Source organism: Ictidomys tridecemlineatus, chromosome 1, assembly GCF_052094955.1.
Source record: "Ictidomys tridecemlineatus isolate mIctTri1 chromosome 1, mIctTri1.hap1, whole genome shotgun sequence".
Classification (NCBI taxonomy): Eukaryota; Metazoa; Chordata; class Mammalia; order Rodentia; family Sciuridae; genus Ictidomys; species Ictidomys tridecemlineatus.
The window spans coordinates 78,380,948-78,406,290 of NC_135477.1; the positions used below are offsets into that span (position 1 = coordinate 78,380,948).

General features: G+C 37.0%; 1 long non-coding RNA gene and 1 pseudogene across 1 annotated transcript; both read left to right on the forward strand.

Moving 5' to 3' along the window:
* Positions 1-3,039: 3,039 nt before the first annotated feature.
* LOC101963639 (protein tyrosine phosphatase type IVA 1 pseudogene) lies at positions 3,040-4,105 on the forward strand (annotated as a pseudogene).
* Positions 4,106-10,318: 6,213 nt separating this feature from the next.
* Positions 10,319-24,082, forward strand: LOC144366314 (uncharacterized). Its single transcript, XR_013425333.1, has 2 exons — positions 10,319-10,432; positions 23,761-24,082. It is a non-coding gene; the product is annotated as an uncharacterized LOC144366314 (long non-coding RNA).
* The last annotated feature ends 1,261 nt before the right edge of the window (positions 24,083-25,343 follow it).

A 25,343-nucleotide genomic window follows, 5' to 3' on the forward strand; every position in this document is an offset into this window, starting at 1 on the left:
TGCACGCATGCCAGGCAAGCACGCTACCACTTGAGCCACAACCCCGGCCCAGTCTTACACAATTTTTCCAGAGGTACCAAAATCTCTTAGAGTACTCAGAAAATTCCATATCTGAGTCTTGCCTTTTAGGGAGCAGTTTGAATTATAAGTATGCAGTCTTTAAGGCAAGTAGATTGATGATCTGCAGCTGGAAGGAACCTTGTCATCAATACCTTGCATCTAAAATGCACTTCATTTGATTCCTTTTATTAGATACTGTGAATAAACCTAAAATGAAAATGGAAGTGAAGTAATTTCTTTAACAAAAGTGTTCCAAATTTTTTAGATATTTATCCAGAATTATAATTACTGGCTTATAGGGCATTTTTTAAACCAAGAATTGTTATTTATTTTTATTTATTTAGGCACTTTACCACTGTGTCACATCCCTATTTTATTAATAAGAAAGGATATCACTGAATCATTTAACCCATTGCCACGTTTCTGAAGTTTGTCTTGCTTTTAAGTTCCTCCTGTTTCATCCTTCAGAGCCACTGAGAATGCAGACATTTACAATAATATCCTGCTTCAAGAAAATTATTATTAGTGGATTATATGGCATTTTTATTTTGAGCTCTTAAGAACCATGATAGGGGCTGGGAATGTGGCTCAAGCGGTAGTGCGCTTGCCTGGCAAGCATGCGGTGCTATGTTTTATCCTCGGCACCAAGTACAAATAAAGATGTTGTGCCTGCTGAAAACTGAAATGAATAAATAAATATTAAAATTCTCTCTTTCTCTCTCTCTTAAAAAAAAAACCATGATAGTTTTTTCAAAAGTATCTTTATTAACTTTATATTGTAACCCAAATTTTTATCTATCTATCTATCTATCTATCTATCTATCTATCTATATATATATATATATATATATACACATAAACTCTGGAGTCCCTACTATCTTTCAGATATTTGTTTGGTTTGGTGTGGTTTGGTGCTAGGAATTGAACTCCGGGGGTGCTTACCACTGAATTATGTCCTCAGTCATTTTTTTTTTTTTTTTGAGACAGGTGATATATCACTAATATCTCACTAAGTTGCTTATAGCCTTGCTATGTTGTTAAGGCTGTCTTTCAAATCACAATCCTCTTGACTCGCTTCTCCAGCCTACAGTATATTTACCACCAAACCTAGCTCTTTCAGATTATTATAATAACCTTTTAAGCAACACTGCACAGGCTACAGAAAATCTCTTTGACTGATGCATTTTATCCTTGTGGAAAGTTTATATGAAGTAGCTAATGTAGGACTATTCTGTAAAGATTTTTTGGAATAAACAGGGATCATTGTTTTTTAACCTCCTTTCTGAACTAATGTTTGGTATAAAACAGTTCATAAAAGTGCTGGGAAAAGAATGTAAATTCATTTGTTTGAAATCTACAGAGATTTACATAAGCTCAGTCACCTTTTGTTCTAGAGTTTGGAACTTCAGGACATAGTAATGTAAACAAAATATATTAAAGTTGAGACATTCAGTACACACATCCACACACACACAAAAAAATAATTTTCTAGGAGCAATTGGTAGTTCTTTCATTATTACTAGTGTATCAGGGATATAGTTACATAAACAAAATATGTTAAATTTGAAACATTCAATACACACATACACACACAAAAAAATGCCAAAAACTTATTCTAAGAGGAATTGGTAGTTCTGGCCTTATTACTAGTGTATCAGGTTTGGGGCAAGATTCAGGAAGTGCTAAAATCTCACTCAAGCCAAGAGTAGTTTACAGGATTCCTCCCTATTTCACCTATAATAAAAGCTAGAGTGAACTTTATCTGTCAGCAATAGCAGTTGGGAAAATATGCTGGCAGATTTTTTTGAGATAAATTGATAGCTTTGATATTTGGATATTTTTGTGTCTTGGTCACAGCTGATGAAACACTCGTAAAGGTGTTTATGGATCCTAGATATCACCATTTTTTGTATCATTTCTTTCATATTTCCTTCTTTCTTTCTTTTTTTTTCTTGTGGTGCTAGAGATTGAACCCAGGGCCTTGTGCATACAAGGCAAGCACTCTAAAACTGAGCTATATCCTCAGGCCTCTCTCACATTTCTGTTTACTAGAGGTGATGATGGTAATTGGGGATTTTGTCCCAAATGTGGTACATTTCTTAAGACCAGACTAATATCCAGTGTATCTAAATCTCCCTACTCATTCATGCATTTGCCAAAGAGACACAGTAGTTTTTTCCTTAAATGTATCTATAGATGGAGGGAGAGTGTCTCATTTAATATTCTGCTTTATTTTCAACATCATTCCCTCTTAATATTTGCTTTTTATAGTGTTGCTAAGGTTGGAACTTACTATCTTGCACATTCTTCATACACACTCTAACAGTGAATTTTGCCACTATGTCCCAATTCTAACTTTAGGTTGGATAGATTCATTCATTCACGTCTAATGTTATTTTTTATATGGTCAGTTTTACATATGCCTTTCTATTGCTCTTAACAATACTATTGATTGGGTCCTGCGGTTGCTGGCCGGCTAGGCTATGCGCTCTCCTCGGAGCCGCTCACTGCATGGTAGTCTGGTGCGCCCCCAGCCGCCTGCACCTCCACTGCCTGCACCTCCACCGCCACCGCAGCCGCTGCCCCGCGACGACCACCGCCACCCTCTGCCCTGCAGCCGCTGCCACCGCAGCCTCGGGACTGGCTGCATGATTAGGCCACAATCTTCAATGAGTAAACATATTCCTCAGTTCTGTGGTGTTCTTGGTCACACATTTCTGGAGTTTCTGAAGGGCAGTGGAGATTACTGCCAGGCACAGCACGACCTCTATGCAGACAAGTGAACTACACCACCAACAAGCCCCCATAAGAGTGGTTAACCTGGACACAGACGTATTGAATTGAAAATCCACCGAGCATTTTACAAGGGTTTTGACCTGGATGGGGTAAACCTCAGTGCACTTCCTTTCTATTGCCTCAGTATTACTGGCGTGAAGAATTGCTGCTTCTTGTTAGGAGGTTCATTTCATTTCCCATTACTCCCAACTTCATACTCAAATCACTGAGAATATCAAGTGGAGTATATTAAAGTAGACTTCAGTTACTTTGCATCATTTCTGTATTCAAATTTTTAAATTCTTTCATAACCCTATTGAGTGTTTTTTAACTAAATTAACATGGCTCGAATGAACCGCCCTGCTCCTGTGGAAGTCACATATAAGAACATGAGACTTCTTATTACACACAATCCAACCAATGCAACCTTAAACAAATTTATAGAGGATCTTAAGAAGTATGGTATTACCACAATAGTAAGAGTATGTTAAGCAACTTATGACACTACTCTTGTGGAGAAAGAAGGCATCCATGTTCTTGATTGGCCTTTTGATGATAGTGCACTGTCGTCCAACCAAATTGTTGATGACTGGTTAAGTCTTGTAAAAATTAAGTTTCGTGAAGAACCTGGTTGTTGTATTGCTGTTCATTGTGTTGCAGGCTTTGGGAGAGCTCCAGTACTTGTTGCCCTGGCATTGATTGAAGGCGGAATGAAATATGAAGATGCAGTACAATTCATAAGACAAAAGCGGTGTGGAGCATTTAACAGCAAGCAACTTTTGTATTTGGAGAAGTATCGTCCGTCCTAAAATGCGGCTGCACTTCAAAGACTCCAATGGTTATAGAAACAACTGTTGCATTCAATAAAACTCGGGCGCCTGATGCTACTGCCTTGGAAGTGGAACTTAAGATGGAACCTAATTTGTCGTACATATTAGCCAACATGTTGGGGTGGTGAATAAGTCTGATGAAGCTTCCATAGAAGTATTGGAAAGCAGTTTTACCAGGCCACAAGCTTGAAAGAATTTCAACCTCTATGTTTGGGTTATGATCAACCTGTTTTGACACTTAGCAAAAGATTCTTGCTGTTCGCAATTTAAAATGTGCTTATCATTTGTACCAGTTGACCTTTCCTGAAATCATGCGGTATTGAGTTAATGTCTTTAAATCTATTTCCATGCCAGAATCTTACATAAGAAATTTAGAAAGATTAGGTGCCAAAATACCCAGCACAATACTTGTATATTTTTAGTATCATACAAAACCAAAATTCCAGGACCTAAGAAGACTCTAGACCTTATGTGATTTATTCCTTCAGTCATTTCAAACATTGTAGGCCCTATATGATTATTTGCCTGCTCTTTTTATGTTTACATCTCCCACATTCATACCAGTATACATCAGGTTTGCTTTTACCTATTGGGGTTTTTTGTTTTGTTTTGTTTTGTTTTCCTTTTACCAAGTCTTACAGCAATTATTTTTATTTAATATCTTTCTATAAGCCTTATTTTTTGCTGTTATGGGAAATCTCCCTTTTGAAAACCTAAGTTTTTACAGAAGCACATGTCTTTAAGTCTCCAGACAAAAAAAAGCCTTACAGTTAATTTAATGTTTGCACTTTGAGGTGCAACTTAACAGGGAAGGCCTGAAAAAAAGAATGGGAGGTGGGTATTAAATATTTTTAGTAAAATGTTGCCTTTGTCTCATGCAGAACCTGTAGAATATATGCTCTTTAATTTAGTAAATATTTTTTAAAAGGTAGAGATGCTCTGTTATTGTAGGTAAAACAATTCTTAATCATAAAGTTTCTGAAATTCTTGTAATTTTTTTTCATAATTATCAGAAGTTGTTTACTAACTTTTTGTTTGAAGTGTGATTTTTTTTTTATTCCCAACCTCTTGCAAAAAAAAAAAAAAAAGAGAAAAAGTGGGTTTCTGCTGATGAATTGAGCAGACATCTAATATTTTATATGCCTTTTGAGCTGTGTAACTTAATATTTGGATACTTGATAATTTTGTTTTATTATGTAATTGATAAAATGGTGATGTGTATTAATGTTAGTTCAACCATATATTTATACTATTGGGAATGTGTGGTTATAGTTCTGTGGGAGAAATAATTTGTCAGTGTTCACCAGCTTGTAAAAACTTAGTGCAAGAGCTTAAACATCTAAATAAATAATGAAATGCAAAACAACAACAAAAAAAAACAAACAAAAAAACAACAAAAAAAAACAATACTATTGATCTACATATGCTTTCAGATTTGATTCATATTATGATTTATTGGTATGTTTTATTTCAATATAGTTTCATAATATACATTAAATGTGTCTTATAACAATAACTATATTATTTGTTTTTTTTATTAAAGGTTTTGGGGTATTTTACATATATTTTATTTCTAAGATAAATTTTTTTTATATATTTTTTTTTATTGGTTGTTCAAAACATTACAAAGCTTTTGACATATCATGTTTCATACATTAGATTCAAGTTGGTTATGAACTCCCATTTTTACCCCAAATACAGATTGCAGAATCACATCTGTTACATATCCACATTTTTACATAATGCCCTATTAGTAACTGTTGTATTCTGCTACCTTTCCTATCCTCTACTATCCCCCCTCCCCTCCCCTCCCATCTTGTCTCTCTACCCCATCTACTGTATTTCATTTCTCTCCTTGTTTATTTACCCATTCCCCTCGCAACCTCTTATGTGTGATTTTGTATAACAATGAGCATCTCCCTCCATTACCATGCAATTTCCCTTTTCTCTCCCTTTCCCTCCCACCTAGTGTATCTGTTTAATGTTGATCTTTCCTTCCTGCTCTTCCTCCCTGCTCTGATCTTGGTTGTTCTCATTATATCAAAGAAGACATTTGGTGTTTGTTTTTTAGGGATTGGCTAGCTTCACTAAGCATAATCTGCTCTAGTGCCATCCATTTCCCTGCAAAATCCATGATTTTGTCATTTTTAGTGCTGCATAATATTCCATGGTGTATAAATGCCACATTTTTTTTCTCCATTTATCTATTGAAGGGCATCTGGGTTGGTTCCACAGTCTAGCAAATTGTGAATTGTGCCGCTATGAACATCGATGTGGCAGTATCCCTGTAGTAAGCTCTTTTAAGGTCTTCAGGGAATAGTCTGAGAAGGGCAATAGCTGGGTCAAATGGTGGTTCCATTCCCAGCTTTCCCAGGAATCTCCATACTGCTTTCCAAATTGGCTGCACTAGTTTGCAGTCCCACCAGCAATGTACAAGAGTACCCTTTTCCCCACATCCTCACCAGCACTTGTTGTTGTTTGAGTTCATAATGGCTGCCAATCTTATTGGAGTGAGATGGTATCTTAGGGTGGTTTTGATTTGCATTTCTCTGACTGCTAGAGAAGGTGAGCATTTTTTCATGTATTTGTTGATTGATTGTATGTCCTCCTCTGAGAAGTGTCTGTTCAGGTCTTTGGCCCATTTGTTGATTGGGTTATTTGTTTTCTTATTGTTTAATTTTTTGAGTTCTTTGTATACTCTGGATATTAGGGCTCTATCTGAAGTGTGAGGAGTAAAAATTTGTTCCCATGATGTAGGCTCCCTATTTACCTCTCTTATTGTTTCTCTTGCTGAGAAAAAACTTTTCAGTTTAAGTAAGTCCCATTTATTGATTCTTGTTATTAACTCTTGTGCTATGGGTGTCCTGTTAAGGAAGTTGGAACCCGACCCCACAATATGTAGATCGGAGCCAACTTTTTCTTCTATCAGACGCAGAGTCTCTGATTTGATATCTAGCTCCTTGATCCACTTTGAGTTAACTTTTGTACATGGCGAGAGGAGGGGATTCTGATTCATTTTGTTGCAAATGGATTTCCAGTTTTCCCAGCACCATTTGTTGAAGATGCTATCCTTCCTCCATTGCATGCTTTTAGCTCCTTTATCAAATATAAGATAGTTGTAGCTTTGTCGTATTTTACATATATTTTATTTCTAAGATAAATTTTTTTGGTTCTTTCTTTTCTTTTATTTGGTACTTGGAATTAAACTCAGGTGAATTGAGCCGCATCCCCAAACGTATTTTGTATGACATTTAGAGACGGTATCTCACTGAGTTGCTTAAGGCCTCACTTTTGCTGATGCTGGCTTTGAGCTCACAATACACCTGTCTCAGCCTCCCAAGGCACTGGGATTACAATTGTGCACCAACAGGTCCAGGTCTCTTCTTGTATTTAAAGAAAAACATGCTAAAATTTTGGTAGGAAAATATTATATTAAATTGTATATTTGTATAATAAAAATATTATATTAAAATATTATATTAAATTGAGCTAAAATAGTTGTCTTGGTAATGATTAGTTTTATTTATGCACATGCTATTTTATGTGCTTTTGTAAATTTTTATTTAGTTTGTGATAAGTTCCACATATTTTCCTTGAAATCCATTATACATGTGATGTATTTAACAGATGTAACTTCAGTATAATACTTATGTGGTATTTTATACTCTTATTAAACCAAAAATCTTTCTGGGCTCCAGAAACCATTTTTTCTTAAACTTTATTATTTTTTTCTTTTCTGAATAATTTCCTCTTTCCTCCCAAGCCACATATTTCTACTTTATTGACAAGTATACCTCTAGTCTTATGGTATCACATACTTGTACACTGTCATGGTACACACATACTATAATTTCTACAGGTTTAGGCTGCTTGGTGAGGAGTATTTCATATACATATATATATATATATATATATATGATTAGTATATATATAACAGTTATATATATATATATATATATATATAACAGTTTTCATGATGAAATAACAGCAATTTCTACTCCATCATTAGTTCATGAGAATTTGTTTTGTGTCCTCATCAATACTTTGTATTCTTTTTATTGTTGTTGTTTCTTACTAGAAATTTAAATCAGGGGCACACAGAGACTGGGTCACACATAGTTGCTTAGGGCCTTGCTAAGTTTCTGAGGTTGGCTTTAAACTCAGGATTATCTTGCCTTAGCCTCACAATCCAAAGGGATTAGAGGTGTGTGCCATGGAACCTGGTTCTATTTTATTTTTATATTGAAATATATATTACTTCTGAAAATAATTTATTCTTGATATTAAGAAAGCATAGAATACCATTTTCCCCCACAAATAACTCTTCCTTTTTTTGGAAAAGATGTCAATTTTTTTTGGAAAAGATGTCAGTAGTGCCAGATGTATAATTTATTAATGTCTAAATGGCAACTGTATTATTATTATTATTATTATTATTATTATTATTATGCTATGTATTAGTTACAAAACTTTATCTGTTCATATTATTATAAGGTATATACTCTTTTCTATAACTTCATAGCATACATCATTGTGTATCAAAATGACCTTTTGGGGGTTGGGAGGTGAGGGGAGGGATCATGGGGTTAGACATGATGGTGGAATATGATGTATATTGTTATATAAAGTATATGTATAAAGAAGTGAATTTATGTAAATATAATTTGTATAAAACCATAGAAATGAAAAATTTTGCTCTATATGTGTAATAAGAATTGTAATGCATTCTGTTGTCATATAATTAAAAAATATTTAAAAATTAAAGATAAATTATGGCATTATGTTCTAACTGAAAATAAATACTACTACTTTTAAAAATTGAAAAAAAAAAGATCTGCTCATCAGTTGCAAACTTTATAAAGTACAAAATGTATCCTGAACATTTGGTAATACATAAACCTAGATGTAGGTATTTATAGTGTTGTCAGCAAAATTTAAAAAAAATTACTGTAGAGTTCATTTTTTGCAATGTATACTCATAATTTTATGAGATGCATTTTGTACATATACATGTATACTACCATTATATATAATTAATAAATGATTAGTACATCTCACATTAACTACATTTATTTCAAATTAATTTGTCTTTTGAAAGCACCAATATATGACTCTCTTTGATATATACACTTGGTCTTTCTTCAAATTTGTCACTTTTATGTATTATGTTTTTTATTTATTCTCCTTTTTATAGAATTTCTTTTTCCAAAGTATTGAGATTAATGAATTTTAAACAATTCAGTTTAACGGTGCAGTCTGTAGATTCTCTTTTTTAACCTTAGACAAAATACATTCCAATTTCAATAGGCTTATTGTTATGTAAATGACTTTTAAAAACCTGCATATATAACACCCTTACCTGACCTTACTCTGGACTATTGATATCGGTGGAGGGGATCTCAAAGTGATCCATGGAAAAGGCAGAACAGGGATGAATCAGGATGTGAGATTGGTGGATACTGAGTATGGAGTAGTGAGTATTTATGAAAAAAATATTTGTGGAATAGGTACGGGTAGAGAAAAAAGTGCTGTGAAGGAAAGAAGGAAAGAATAACCAGCTCAAGAGTTCAGATTTAAAAAGTCTAATGGTGGATCAATGGTAGTATGAGGGTAAAGGGTAATTTCATTGGAGGCAGAAATAAGGTAGAAGTGAAAGAAGAAGGTAACTCTGGCACAGTCCCCAAGAGAAGAAAGAGTCAAACGAACACTACCCTCTACCCTCTATATTCACGCTATATATATATAATCAAGTGTCAATACATTTTTCTCTGGGCTAGGTTCTATTATTGGAAGAAAACTTTGCCTTAAAATAACCCCATACAGAGGCATTTAATGCAATTAACAGGCCAATAATAATAATAATAATAAGTGAGGTGGGGAGGATTTCAGGGTTGTGAAGCATAACTATAATATAAGTTACTTGAAAGGACATCACAGGAGAATTTTATACACTGTCTGAATACATATATGTACATATTATTTATAAAAAGTGTTTATGAGTTCTGTAGTGAGGGTGCACCAGTGCAATACACATTCTTTTTTTTTTCTTGATTTTTTTTTTTTTGTAAATGGACACAGTATCATTAGTAGTTTGTTTGTTGGCTTTTTAAAAATATTTATTTTTAGTTTTGGCGGACACAACATCTTTGGTATGTGGTGCTGAGGATCGAACCTGGGCCACCCACATGCCAGGCGAGTGCTCTACTGCTTGAACCACATCCCCTCTTGGGTGGCTTTGTAATGCTGTGCTGAGTGTTCAACCCAGTACCTCACGCAGGCTAGGGAAGTTCTCTACCACTGATCCATAACCCTAGTCCCCAAAGCCCTTTACTTAATCTTTTTTTTTCCTTCGGTGGGGGGAGAGTGTATGCGTGTAGTGCAGGGGATTGAATCCATGGCCTTATATCAGCAAAACAAGCACCCTACTGACTAAGCTATATTCTCATCCCTGATCTGTAGTCAGTTAACAATGATAATGGAGCAGCCTGCCATTCAGACTTTGATTCTGTGCCCACTTGGCTCAGGTTGGAGGCAGTGCCTGAAGCCTTGACCAATCAGTCACTTAGGTGAGAACTGTCCAATCCTCATGCAGCCAGTGATGAGGGGGAGGGCTTCCACAATCTTCTGTTCCCTTGGTGTCTAGAACCTGCCATTTTTTCAATCTTTTTGTAGACTTCTGACCTAGATCCGGAGCCCAGGTGTCTGTGCTGTGCAGAATCTAAAAACAAACAAGGGAGAACGCTGAGAACCTTGAGACCCAGGAGATGGTAAGTGTGCCTTGTTATATTGAGACTGCATAGGAAGGTGGCTTAAAGCTGACAGGAGTGGCAAAGGTGGAAACTGGCAGTCATGGCTAGGGACTCCTCCTGGTTCTCTCCAGAGTCTTGTGGCCAGAGGGTCTCTCTGGGGTAGCTTAGCCTTCACCTTCCTCTGACTATTCTAGTGAGGCTTAGACTAGCAGTTGAAAACCTGGGCACTTTGTTCCATAATTGTATGGTGTTTTCATTGTCTTTCTAAAGCCCTTTGTGGGATTCCATGTGCCATGAGTCCAGAATGTATCTAAATTGCATAGTGAAGACTGAGATAATTATCAAGAGAGAACTCTAAATCCATTTATTGTATTCATGCATGAGAGAGGCTGTTAATTTTAGGGCTTGTTACTCTTGAGGGTTTGTTTGTTTATTTATTATTATTATTATTATTATTATTATTATTAGTGTGTGTGTGTGTGTGTGTGTGTGTGTGTGTGTGTGTGTTTTGTTTTCTTTTTGGTACCAGAAATTCAACCCAGAGTTGTTTATCCACTGATTCACATTCCCACCCCTTTTTTAATATTTTTAGTTAGAGACAGGGTCCCTTTGAATTTCTTAGGGCCTCACAAATTTCATGATGCTGGCTTTTAACTCATTCTCTTCATGAGTCCTGAGATTTTTAAATGTAGCAGAAGCAGTATCTCAAATCCAGAACAAAAATATGAAATCCAGAACTTCAGTGTAGTTCTCCATAGGTCTCAAAATAAACCCCTAGTTTTCTAGCTCTCTGTTCACATATCCAAATCTAGGGTTCTCTTTTCACAGAGATTAAGTATAAAATAAATATATACTATAATGACCATGTAATGTGGATAATAGGCCTCACTCAAACATACCTCCTGGCTAACTGAAAGATGTTAATGAGCACCATTAAGGCCTATTTCAAATGCAAAAGGCCTTGAAGCCCACTTGTGGGAACATCTTCAACAAAGTTCTTTGTCCCAGGGGTGATTCCTGATTGAATTTGAAGAAAGAAGGATGGGTCACAAAAGAATGAAAGTGAACCCATATGTAGTCCAGATGCCTTTTTCAAAACCTATTCTAAATGCATTATGCTCCATGTTCTGTCCTAAACCATCTGTAAACTTCTAAGATGGTACACAAAAATGAGTTTGTTTTTTTTCTGGTATCATTCCTCATACCACATGGTGGGCGTTCTATTCTTCTTTCTTAAATAGATTTGTTTTTTCTTCAAAATTTATGAGACAAGCACCCAGATTCAATTGCAAACTGAGAAATTTTGGTTCATCTCAAAATTACACATTCAGCATTATTGATCATTATTTTCCCATGTTTTATTTCAAAGGTATGCATCATTTATAATGTTTTTCTTCAAGAACTGGAGGGCATTTTAAAAAGATTTAAATTTATCATTCTGAGATTTTTCTCATGAGAAGAAAGCAGAATAAAATTAGGTGACATTAAAAAGGATGAATCTCTTCTAAATGAGGTTTATGTGTCCCAATTAAGGATTTTTAAAAACTGTAATGGGTCATCAATTGAGGGTTTATTTATTTATTAATTTGTTTTTTTGTTTATTTATTTATGGTCAGACAATCTGGGGTTGTGGCTCAGTGATAGAGCACTCACCTAGAATGTGCAAGGTCCTGAATTCGATCCTCAGCACCACATAAAAATAATTTAATAAATAAATAAACCCACAGAAACATTCCAAACATTTCAGGAAACTCTTTTATTCTGGTGTGGCAGAAAAAAAAGTAAAAGTGGGACTAACTTGAATTTAAATTACATGCAATTTCAATCTCTCTCTGTCTCTCTGTCTCTCTGTCTCTCTGTCTCTCTGTCTCTCTCTCTCTCTCTTTCTCTCTGTACTGGGGATTGACCCAAGGGCTTCATGCTTAGAAGGCAAGCACTCTACATGCTGAACTATTTACTCAGCCCCATTTTTTTGGGGGGGTGGGAGACCAGGGATTGAAGTCAGGGGCATTCTACCACTGAGCCACATCCCTACCCCTATTCTGTATTTTACTTAGAGACAGGGTTTCACTGAGTTGCTTAGTGCCTCACCATTGATGAGACTGGTTTTGAATTCATGATTCTTATGTCTCAGTCTTGTAAACAGCTGATATTACAGGACTGCATCACCATGCCTGGCCAACTTCAATCTTTTTTTAAGAGAGAGTGTGAGAGAGAGGGAGAAAGAGAATTTTTTAAAATATTTATTTTTCATTTTTCGGTAGACACAACATCTTTGTTTGTATGTGGTGCTGAGGATTGAATCTGGGCCACACGCATGCCAGGCGAGCATGCTTGAGCCACATCCCCAGCCCCAACCAACATCAATCTTAAGAGCTAAAGTACACGCAAATTAGATAAAAGTCCATGTCAATATCTTGGTACTATTTATATGAAGTTGTTGATAGACCTTATATTTTATTTACTTACATGTGGAGCTGAGAATTGATTCCAGTGCCTCACATGTGCCAGACAATTGAGCTCCACTAAGCCCCAAACCCAGCCCCCTGGTACATTTTTATGGGGGATATTGGAGATTGAACTCACGAACACTTGACTACTAAGACAAATCTCCAGGAATTTTTTTTTTAACTTTATTTAGAGACAGGATCTCACTGAGTTTCTTAGCACCTCACTTCTGTTGAGCCTGGCTTTGTACTTTTGATAATTCTCCCTCAGCCTCTTCAGCAACTGGCATTACAGGCTTGCACAAACACACCCAGCCCCTGATACATTTATAATACCTGTTTTATGTAGATTTTAACCAGTAGCCTTAACTTATTTTCTAGTATATATTTGATTTGAATCCATAACCCAGAAATCAGTGAAACAGAATCTATTTTTTATCTCCAACACTGCTTTTGGTTATGTCAGTGTCTGAGTTAAGATTCTCCATTAAAGAATTTACTATGTCTTGTGTTCTTATTCTGACCTCCCAAAGGATCTAGTCCTGAGTTTTAGAATATCTGAAACAAGGTTCCCAGAGATTCCAAATTTTTTTGAGTATAAAACACCACTCTCTGTGTCTTGCCTTTTAGGGTCCAATTTGAATTTTAAGTGTGTAGCTTCTGAAGGGATGGACTAATTGGCTGCTTTGCAGCAGGAAGACATTTTCTGATATAATTTCTATCTAAAAGATACTTTATTTGTTTTCTTTTATTAGATACTGCGAATAAAGGTACAATAAAAATAGATGTGTGGCAATATATTTAGCAAAACGATTCCAAATTTTTTACATATATACCCAGAGTTATTATTATTGGAGTATATGGCATTTTTTTTTTACCGAGAATTATTATTTATATTTTTTTATTTATTGAAATACTGGAGATTAACCCAAGGGCACTTTACCAGTGTGCTACATACCCAGTTTTCAACACTTTTATTTGTTTATTTGTTTTTGAGAGAGGGTTTTACTGAGTTTCTTAGGACCTTGCCAAGTTCTTGAAGCTTGACTTTAACTTGAGAATGAATCCCTACTTTTCTACCTCTTTTTCTCCTAAGCCACTGAGAGTACAGGCATGTACGATTTTGCACTGCTACCCCAAATTACTACTAGTGGATTATGTGGCATTTTTATTTTGGGCTTTTAAAGAACCTTAACACTTTTTAAAAAATATATTTATTAAATTTATATTGTCACCAACATTTTTACATATTTGTGTACCATGGAATCCATATTAATCATGAGATATTTGCTTGGTTTTCTATGGTTTGGTGCTGAGTATTGAACCCAGAGATGCATACCACTGAGATACATCCACATTCTTTTTTATGTTATATTTTGAGACAGGCTCTCATTAAGTTGATTGTAGCTTTGTTATATTACTGAGGCTGTCTTTGTACTAACAATTCTCCTGTGTCATTTTCCATAGATTCTAGAATTTTAGCCTTATGCCACTATACATGACAATTTTAGATTTTTATAATCGCCATTCCAACAGCACTGCATAGGCTGAATAAAATCTATTTGATTACTGCATTAAATTCCTGAGGCAAGTTTATGTGAAGTAGCCAGTGTAGGAGTATTGTGTAAAGATTAGCAAGGATTGTGGAATGTGATAGACATTATTATCTAAAGTACATATATGGGGCTGGGGATGTGGCTCATGAGGTAGTGCTCTCGCCTGGCATGCATGTGGCCAGGGTTCGATCCTCAGCACCACATACAACCAAAGATGTGGTGTCCACCAAACACTAAAAAATAAAAATATTAAAATTCTCTCTCTCTTTCTCTTTAAAAAGATAAAGTACATATATGAAGATAGGAATTGATATGAACATAGTTTATGTACAAACAGAGGTATGAAAAATTGTTCTATATTTGTAATAAGAATTGCGATGCATTCCACTATCATGTATTCAAAACCTCTTTATATATTTTGCTGAGAATCAAACTCAGTGCTTTGCACATACTAGCAAAGTAGTCTACCACTGGGACACAACTCCAGCCCATGTACCTAGCTTTTTATAAAAGTCTCTTTGTAGTAATCAGAAACAATTTTAAAAATTAAAATTGCATTTATATCACTTTTCCTAGTACAGTAATGTATTACAAACTAAACTTAGTATTTTAAAAAAATAATCTAATGGTTGACTGTTATTTTTTCCAGAGATTATTTTAGCACTTCTTTAGAGCTTGATGAAGGGTCTCTTTTTTTTCAGAATATAGATGTCTTCTATTATCAAATGAGTCCATGCTAAGTGTGTTGAAATTAGTGATTCTAAAAGTTCACACAATCTACACATTTCCAAGACTATAGGGGAAAGGGAAAGACAATATTCACAACCAAGAAACCCTATCCCATGGAAGCATAGTATCAGTGTCCAACCTGGAGTGTAATCCAGATCTTTCAGTGGTAAGGTTGTTTAAGAACCACAACCATATGTTTTTGAGATCCTCTACAGTTCACTGAATGGCTTTAAATCACTTTCTCTTCTTCAAAATAAAATTTCTGTTACCTACTTAAAAAATAAAGTACTATGAATGAGATAGGTGAATGAGACTTAAGTTCTGTGTAGGTACTGAGGTTGACCTTTAATTACAGTTTTTAAATAGTCAAATAAGAAGGGCCTTAGAGTTGTCTCATCTTTTGTAACACATGATAGGGAATACTTAGATGAACTGACATGAAATAATGAAAATGCATTTCAGGGAAGTGATATCACAGAAATTTTCAGGGTAGAATCTTGAAAATGTGGGAAAAATATATTTATATACATATGCATTTCTATAGAAAAAAATAAATGATAAGTACATGAGTATGAGGGTAAATTCAGTGTGCCTCATGCATTGTAGGTTGAAGGTAATGATAAAGTAGTAACTTAGGAGATCTAGACCTCTATAATTGTGGGAGACTTTAATAGCAATTTAGAAAAAGAAAATATAGTTAAATCCCTTTAGATTTGCCTCTGTCCTCTGTTATTCTTATGAATTTGATTCTGTCAAATGAGATTATGTGGGTATGCTTCTCTGTGGTGAGCCGCCTCTGCCGCTTATGCAGATTATGGTCGCCATTACAAGATGGCGCTGGCTCCGCTGTGGTATGTGACAAACAACTCCTTATTTGGGAGAGTTGGCGCATGGTTTTTCAGCACCCTATGAGAAAGTTCCACGTGGCAGCTTCGCATTGGGGCTTGAGATGCTATATTAAGGCTGGGAGGGGCATCCGAGGGATCATTAGAAGAAATATCAAGGGCCTGAATAAACTGCTGAAAGAAGATTCCCGAGTTGCGTCTTCCTTGCGGGCAAGGGGTCACGACAAGTGGTGCCGAGACCCGGGAACCAGAACTTTCAGCAGTCAGGGGTGGTGCACCGGTTAGTCCCAGGTAAGTGGGATCCGCGATCAAAGCGGGGCGCTCCTCGGTAATTAAAGAGAGAGCGGGGGAAAAAATAATAAATAAGAAGCTCCTCTGTAGATAAAGAGAGAGCGAGGAAAAATAATAAAATAAGAGGCTCCTCTGTAAATAAGGAGAGAGCAGGGTTTTGTATTTTCACTCTCTTTACACTGCTTGGAACAGTATGGGTGCTACTTCCTCAAGCCCAATTTTGCTGGCCTTGGATGGGTTACTGCGTTCTAAGGGACTTAAAGTGAAGCAGAGCACATTACAGAGGTTTTTAGAAGAGACTGACTCTGTAGCTCCTTGGTTTGCTTTTTCAGGGAGTCTCACGATTCCCAGTTGGGACAAATTAGGGAAAGATCTGGATTTCGCTTACAAACAAGGAACTTTAAAGGGCGGTACCATTCTGCTTTGGAAATTAGTGAGGGGGTGTATAATGGATGGTAAATGCCAGAAAGCTGTGAGTGAGGGTCAGGCCGTTCTTGAGCAATTGCATGAAGAAAAATCGGAGGGGTCACATAGCGAGGTAGGAGAAAGTATTAGGAGTAAAAGTGGTGAACAGACAAGGGAGTCTGAAGTTAAACAGAGGAGAAGGCTCTATCTGGACTTGACTGAGTTAAAAACTCCCAAGGACACAAGTAGCTCGGACAGTTCTGAGGAATTGGACAAGTTATTACAACAATTATGTAAGACTAAGATAAAAAAGAAAAAACGGGAAACAACAGATGTAAAAGCCTGCTGTGAGAAGGGTAATAAATCAAGTTCTGGGGAGGAAATTGAGAACCTAGAGGAGGGCTCTATACCTGATGTTCCACCCATAGATCCACCCATTGCTCTGCCCCTGTACGTGGGAGGAATCCAAAGCTCTGGGAGGACTTTCCATACCCAAGTGTGAAGAACAGTTAATACAGACATGGGACTAGCATACCCAGTTTTTCAGGACAATAATAGGGGAAGGTACCATGAGCCTTTAGATTTTAAAATAATTAAAACTTTGGCTGAATCCATCCGTACTTATGGTATAGACGCTGCTTTCACCCTTACTCAGGTGGAAGGGCTGACTAGATTCTGCATGACCCCCTCAGATTGGGCTGGCTTAGTCCGAGCCTGTGTCTCCCCGGGAAAATATCTAGATTGGAGAGCATTCATGTTAGAGGGTGCAGTAGAACAGGCTGCTCAAAATCACAGCAGCTATAGTGACAGCCGTAGCAGTGTGCTGCTGCAGCAGTTACGGCCGGAGTAGCCATGGCCAGCCAGGTGCAAACTGCTGCCACTATTAATAAGGTTATTCAACAAACTTCCACCATACTCGAATCTCAAAATAAGATTAATCAACATATTTTGTCAGGGATTTTAGCTGCTAACCAAAGAGTAGATATACTTCAAGCTCAGATAGAAGAATTGTCTGACCTGGTACCTTTGGGTTGCATTGACCAACGTGCACATTTGTGTATAACCTCTGTTAGATTTAATGATTCCAGGAATGCTTCCCGCATCATCGGTGACTATTTGGCCGGAAATTGGTCCATGGCAGCGGAAGACATGATCCAGTCTCAACTGACTCAGATAGCTGTCTTGAATAGTACCCGTGTTGATCCCGTGACTTTGGGTCAATTCACTAATTGGATATCTTCTGCTTTTTCCTTTTTTAAAGAGTGGGTGGAAGTAGGCATTTTTGGTACTATGTGTTGCTTTGGTGTGATTCTTTGTTTGTGGTTTCTCTGTCGCCTCAAGGCCCGCAGTGCTCATGATAAGGCTATGATCATACAAGCTCTTGCAGCTTTAAAAAATGGCAACTCACCTCAAGTCTGGCTTGCGCATCTTAAACAGTAAATCTTTGACATGGTCATTGCACCCCAAGTTATTATAACATTGCACTGGGATTGACATGTCTTTCCTCGTTATTCTTTTAGTGTTGGAAAGCCCTTGCACTCTGCCGGTCTTGCTACCATTGCACGCAGATGGGTTTCCACACTAGTGCCTTTGACATGGTCGTTGCACCCCAAGTTATTCTAACATTGCACTGGGTTTGACATGTCCTTCTTTTGTCTTTCTTCTAGTGCTGGAAAGCCCTTGCACTCTGCAGGTCTTGTTGCCATTGCACGCAGAAGGGTTTCCACACTGGTCTTTAGCTATGGGTTTAAAGTCCGTGCCTTTCTCTCAGGGTGTCGCCAACTTAATTGTGGTTATCCTACAGAGGTAGTCCCAGCTACCCCCTTTTGTTCACCATCGTCACGATACAGGATGCGAGGCAAGGCACTGCACTTGAGTGATCCCACAGTGGACCGGGACCTCTAGAAGAGCATGTCCTATTGCATGCGGGTTTGACGTGTCCACGCCCCGCCCCACGAAAAAAGGCGTCGGCTGATATGGAGTCAGATCTGGGGAAGGGCCCTCCTTAGGACTGAGCCATACTATGCAGCCACTTCTGCACAGTGGGATAGGACCTATACTCTCGCCTGTATTGTTTTAAGAAAACAGAAAGGGGGAACTGTGGTGAGCCGCCTCTGCTGCTTATGCAGATTATGGTCGCCATTACAAGATGGCGCTGGCTCCGCTGTGGTATGTGTCAAACAATTCCTTATTTGGGAGAGTTGGCGCATGGTTTTTCAGCACCCTATGAGAAAGTTCCACGTGGCAGCTTCGCATTGGGGCTTGAGATGCTATATTAAGGCTGGGAGGGGCATCCGAGGGATCATTAGAAGAAATATCAAGGGCCTGAATAAACTGCTGAAAGAAGATTCCCGAGTTGCGTCTTCCTTGCGGGCAAGGGGTCGCGACACTTCTCTCTGAATTTATGATTTCTTTTGTCTTTAGAATTATGTCCACTATGTCATGTAAAGCCTTGTCTTAAACTCACTTTGGAGGCTCTTTTACCTCCTGTTCTGGACTGCAGAGCAGAGACTCACCTCACTCATTCTGTACAATGAATTGACTTTTGTCAATCTTTGCAAACAATGGTTGGAAGAACAAGCATATTGGAGGGTCTTTCATAACCTATAATATGGTTGTCAGACACTGTGGGTTAAAGGGTAGTTACTTCCTATGTAAGAAACATCTTCCCTATGAGAAGGACTTACCTATAATTTTTGTTTTGGTAGCCCCATAAAAAAAGAAGAGAAGCATTTATGGTTACAAACAAAGGAATGCCAGAAGCCATTAGATATTAGAATATACAAAAAATAAAATAAAATAAAATCTTCTCATAGAGCTTTTAGAGGTAAAAAGTTTATTTCTGTTTTTTGTAAGAAAACTAAAATTTCTCTTTGGCCTGACAATATTTTGATGTTTTAAACTTGCTTGCAATTTCTACCTGTGTTTTGAATTCACCTATGCCTGGCTATCCCTTACCAGATAACAACACTCTCTAAAACCTTACTGGTGCCTCATAAATTCTGGCTCCCACTGACCAAATAACAATTCTCTCTGAATCTCAGTAGCAGCTCATAAATTCTAATATCTGGAGATGAATTTATTTTCTACCTTGAAATGTAAGTCATGTAGATCCTTAACCTGCTATTTGCCTTTGTACTATGATTGTCAAAATATTGTTAGCTGTAAGTACCTTAGACATCCACCTCCTTTGTAACTTTTTGTGTTGTAAAAACTTTTTCCTGAAGATCAAGGGGATGATCTTTAGCACAGAATCTTGTAAGAGGCAGTCTTGGCCAGCTTTTATGTACACAATACAATCTTGATTTAATTTGATTTAAAATTTGAGGTGGTGGTCTTTGTGTTTTGGTTTAACATTAACCTTTTTTTGAACTTCACTGTTAATAAAATCAAAGAACACGACAAAACTCCTGTAAATGAGCCAGGTGCATGCAAATAGTCATTTTTTACTGAAAGCACAGTATTCATTATAGAAATGATATAAGCTTAAAAATTAAAAGATATCTCAAATATCAAGGGAGTTTAGGAGTTAGAAATTTTTTCTTTCAGAATATAGGTAGTAAAATAGGAAAAAAGAGAAAATGTGAAGCATAAATATATTAAGTAATATGCAAAAAATCACCAAAATATTTATTACAAAAAATCATATCTACAAAAATGGTTCAAAAAAGCAGTTATTTTTATTTTTTATTTTTTGTCAGGAATAAACATTTGGACAGGAATGGAAATTTTGGTTCTCTTTTTAAGTAGTTTTACTCCTAGTGAATAATCTTTATACTATTTCTGCATTTTACTGGTTGGAATTAATTATGATTTATATATCTGCAAAAAAGGTCCTGAATGCAGAAAAATATTAATGCTCATGTTTAAATCACCTACATTATCTGATCTTTCCCTTTTTAAACCAAAACAGCTGCATAAAACCATCTCTTAATAAATATCTCTATCTCTCTATATTAGCAGCAACTGAATTATAAAATTTGCTATTATAACTTGTCTCTTCATATACTTAAAGACTATGAATTTGCTGCTTAGCACTCAGGTATAATTCTCTATAATGTTCTCTAGTTATTTATGTCTCTATGCCAAGTTTTATACCAAGCTCTTAGTATGTGCTTTAATTACTCTGTGTAGCAATGTAGGATTTATGTCTTATTTATGACACTTTGTTCCCAGAGCTGTGTCTAAAGGGAAATATGTACAAAATGATTTTCCAGGAAAAAAATCTATCTAATATTATATTTTATTTTATATTTATTCATATGTTTATGTATACATATTTTTATTATTTAGAAACACACTTTGTTCTGAAACTACAGTGATACTAATGTATTTTAGCTTGAATTGGTTGTGAGAAACAAACTAAAAAGACTTTTCTCTGTGTTGGTTGGTGATTTCTGCAACCTCAGGAACCTAGTGAATAATAGCAGAAATAAATAAGTAACTCTCTAGTTTGAGCCAGAACCACCAAACTAGATGATGTTTTACTTCTGCTTTCTATCTTGATTATTAGAAACATACCTTTAAATTTACATGGAACACTTTTGGAATTCTGTTCTGTTAGTTCTTCTAAAAAAATCAATGAAAGTGAAAAGTAATGCAGGAAAGATAAATAATTAATTTCAAACAATTCATTTCTTAAAATAAATAATTTTTTTTTCAAATCACCAAAAATTCTGAAATGTTAGAAAATTTAAAAGCTTTAGAAATATCCTAAGGCAATTTCTCTTTAGCTCAGAACAGTAGACTATGTCTCCAACTCATTCTTCTCTAGAATTGGACTGTGTGCAAATATGAAAAAAAAAAGTGCTAAAATGACCCACATGGCTTATAAGTTTTAAAATCCCAACAGGAGCTTAAATCTGCCATTTTTCTACTTTATAAAATACAAAATCTTAAATTTGTATACTTACCAAACATTTGCAGAATTGTAATTCAAAATGACCTAAAAAAAATGAAAAAAAAAATCATTGAAGGACTGACACACTGAACATGAGGGACTTATAATATTTAATATAAAGACTTATATTAAATGTCTTTTTATCATTGTCAAAATTTTCCATGTTTATATTATTAATATATTAATCAAAATGTTTATGCATTTAATAACAAATATCTAATTTTCTATTTTATTCAGTCTTTTAAAAAATTAGTCGTAATTAATATTAATAATTTAATTCTCATACTTGATAAAGTATGAAACATATACTTTAAAAGCTATGGCCATAGCAAGTGAAAAATCCAGCCTAATTTCCTTTTAAGATTGGGAGCCATGTCATCACAAAAGTATGAAAAATTAATTTCTTCTTCATTATAAATTAATGTGATTTGTAAACTTGCTTGAAATCCCTAACAGTGCCTTCAACTCACCCATGTCTGGTATTCCCTGATGAGATAACAACTCTCCCTGAAAATTTAGTGATGACTCATAAATTCTGGCTTTCCCTGACCAAATAACAACTCACTCTGAAACTTTAGTCATATATCATCAATTCTGATATTGTGATCTAAATTTACTCCCTAAGTGCTTAACAATTTAGACCATTAACCTACTATGTGTCTTTGTATTATGCTCGTGAAAATCTTGTTATTCATGTAAGTTCTCAAGTCACCCCACATTGGTAAATTTTTGTGCTATAAAACTTCAGTCATAGAGAACTGGGGTGCTGAATTCTTTTCTCATGGATTTCAGGAGAGATTGTTATGCTCAAATGCGGGACCCCCAAAAGACCACCAGAGACCAAGATGGATGTAAAAACCAAAGAGGTTTTTATTGCAAGCTAGGTCAGTTCTCCACACACAGCAACTGGTGGCTTAGAGGACCTGAGCCCAGGGTTTGCAGCAGTTTTATAACTCTTTGGGGAAGGCAGGTACCCCACATACATCATAGCATCTCTTAGCAAATCATCACACATCTTGGGAAAATCAAACAATTCTAAAACATGATTTAGCACATTCACTGGTGGAAACAAGTTGGGTAAGCGTGATTGGTTAGTACAAGATGGGGATTCATTTGAACAGATTGGCTTAGGCCATTAGGGGAGTATATGCTGAACTATATGGTTTCCCAAAATGTTATCAACCACTATAAACTACTGGAAGTGTCATTTGGAATCCCAGGAATTTTCCCTGTCTCATATTGATTGGTGGCTGCTAGGGGTTGCTATGGATCCCCACCTAGCCTGACTGAGTCAGAGAGAGCAGGCACATCAGATCTCTCCTGTTATTTGTAGATAAACAACTCAGAAGGGTGGGTTTGAGCCTAGGAGTGCTTTGTGTTTCCAAGGACAAGAGTCATGCCCCCTTCCTTGGATAGTCTTTGCTCTGAGCTAGAGGCTGGTTTCTCACCTTGTACCTTATGTTTTTTTAAGCTGTAGCTGGACACAATACATTTATTTCACTTATTTATTTTTATGTAGTACTGAGGATCGAACCCAAGATCTTGCACATGGGAAGTGAGCACTCTACTACTGAGCCACAATCCCAGCCCCTTATGTTTTTTTTTTATTGGGCATTTTTATATTAGGGCTTTTCTTCCCAGTTCAAAGTTCAATCTGTCACCTAAAAAGAACAGAGATCAAAAAATAAATAAATAAAATTTGATAATTATTGTCATTATTTTATATTAATTCCTGAATAATATACAAGCATATATAATCCATAAACTCAAATTACTTTATATGTAAGTTTAAATGAAAATGTTCTGTTGGTTGGGTTAGTTCTCACTTATGGGAAACAACCATGCCTTAAAATAACACCAGCCTGAGACTCTGGGGTACATTTCTCAGATTAAAAAAACAAACAAACACAAAAAACAGCACTCAAAGACCTGAATTTCTAGCCCTTATTCATGCCTGGATTGGATAATATTCCCTGTCACTCAAAAAAGGGTTCACTTATCTCAGATTCAATGTGCATGTTCTGAAGCCCCCTCCAATCAAGAGCATTTTGTGGGAACTGTCCAATCAGGTTTCATCAGGGAGGGTGAGCTTTTCACTTCTTATCTCCTGAGTCCTCCATTTTTGCTCTCTATAGTCTCACACTTCAGAGTCACATGTTGTTCTCTTTTGCAGGAACTGAGGGTCCCAACTAGCCCTACTCCTGAGTGTGGTGAGCCGTTCCTGCGGACTGTGGTCGCCATTACATGATGGCGCTGGCTCTGCTGTGGTCTGTGAAGGACAACTCCATATCAAAGAGAGTTGGTGTGTTCCCAGCTCCTTATCAGAGAAAGTTGGCATGTCGTTTTCTAGCACCCTGTGAGAAGGGTCCACGTGGCAGCTTCGCATTGGGGTTCAAGGTGCTTTATTAAGGCTGGGAGGGGCATCCAATTATTATTCCGGGGATTAGAAGAATTATTAGAAGAATGTCAAGGGCCTGAATAAACTGCTGAAAGAAGATTCCTGAGTCGCGTCTTCCTTGCGGGCAAGGGGGTCGTGACAAGTGGTGCCGAAACCCGGGAAAAAGAAGAAAAAAGAAAAACCCAGGAACCATAACTTTCAGCAGTCAGGGAGGCACGCCGGTAAGTCCCAGGTAAGGTGGGACCTGCTGTTAAAAAGCGGAGGCTCCTCTATACATAAAGAGGGAGCGTTAAAAGGTACCTGCTCCTCTGTAAATAAAGAGAGGGCGTTACATCTCATAGCAATTGCACTCTGTATTTTTGTTTTGTTTTCTGTGTATTTTCGTTTTGTTTTTGTGTACTTTCACTTTTGATTTCTGTGTTTTCTTGTGTTGCGTCATGGGTGCTGTGACTTCAAGTCCACTTCTTCTGGCCCTAGATGGCCTTTTACGTTCCAAGGGACTGGAGGTGAAATGCAGTACCTTAGAAAGATTTTTACAGAGGGTAGATACAGCTGCACCGTGGTTTGCATTTTCAGGCAGCCTCACTACACCCAGCTGGGATAAATTAGGCAAAGACCTTGACTTTGCTTGTGAGCAGGGCATGTTAGAGGGCGGGGTGATACCCCTCTGGAAGATGGTCTGTAGTTGCCTTTCGGATGGCAGATGCCAAGAAGCGCTTGTTAAAGGGCAAGAGGTTTTAGAACAATTGCATGAAGAAAAATCAGAAACAACAGAGAGCGAAGTGTCTCAGGAAGAGGGGAGTGTGCGGGGCGTGGAGAACGGGAGGAGACTGTATCCAGATCTCAGTGTGCTGCGCACGCCCCCATGCGAAAGTGGGTCAGAGGCAGAAGACGCTGAGGAGGAGGAGTTAAGAACGCTGTCCAGGCAGCTAGGAAGTTTAGGTACAGGGAACAGAGATAAGCAAGGGCTCAAGGACGGATGGCCTCCCAATCCGCCTCCGTATGGCGGAGGTGTTTCAGGATGAAGTTTCCACACCCAAACATGGAGGGCTGTTAACGCTGAGATGGGTCTTGCTTATCCAGTTTTTCAGGATGATAATAGGGGAAGATTTCATGAGCCTTTGGATTTCAAGATTGTAAAGACCCTGGCGGAGTCTGTGCGCACTTATGGGGTTGATGCCGCCTTTACACTAACTCAGGTAGAGAACCTGTCTATATATTGCATGACTCCCTCTGATTGGGCTAGCCTCGTTCGGGCTTGCGTCTCCCCAGGCAAATATCTGGACTGGAGAGCATTTGTGCTAGAGGGCGCAGCAGAGCAGGCCGCCCAAAATCATGCAGCAGGACACCCCCATTGG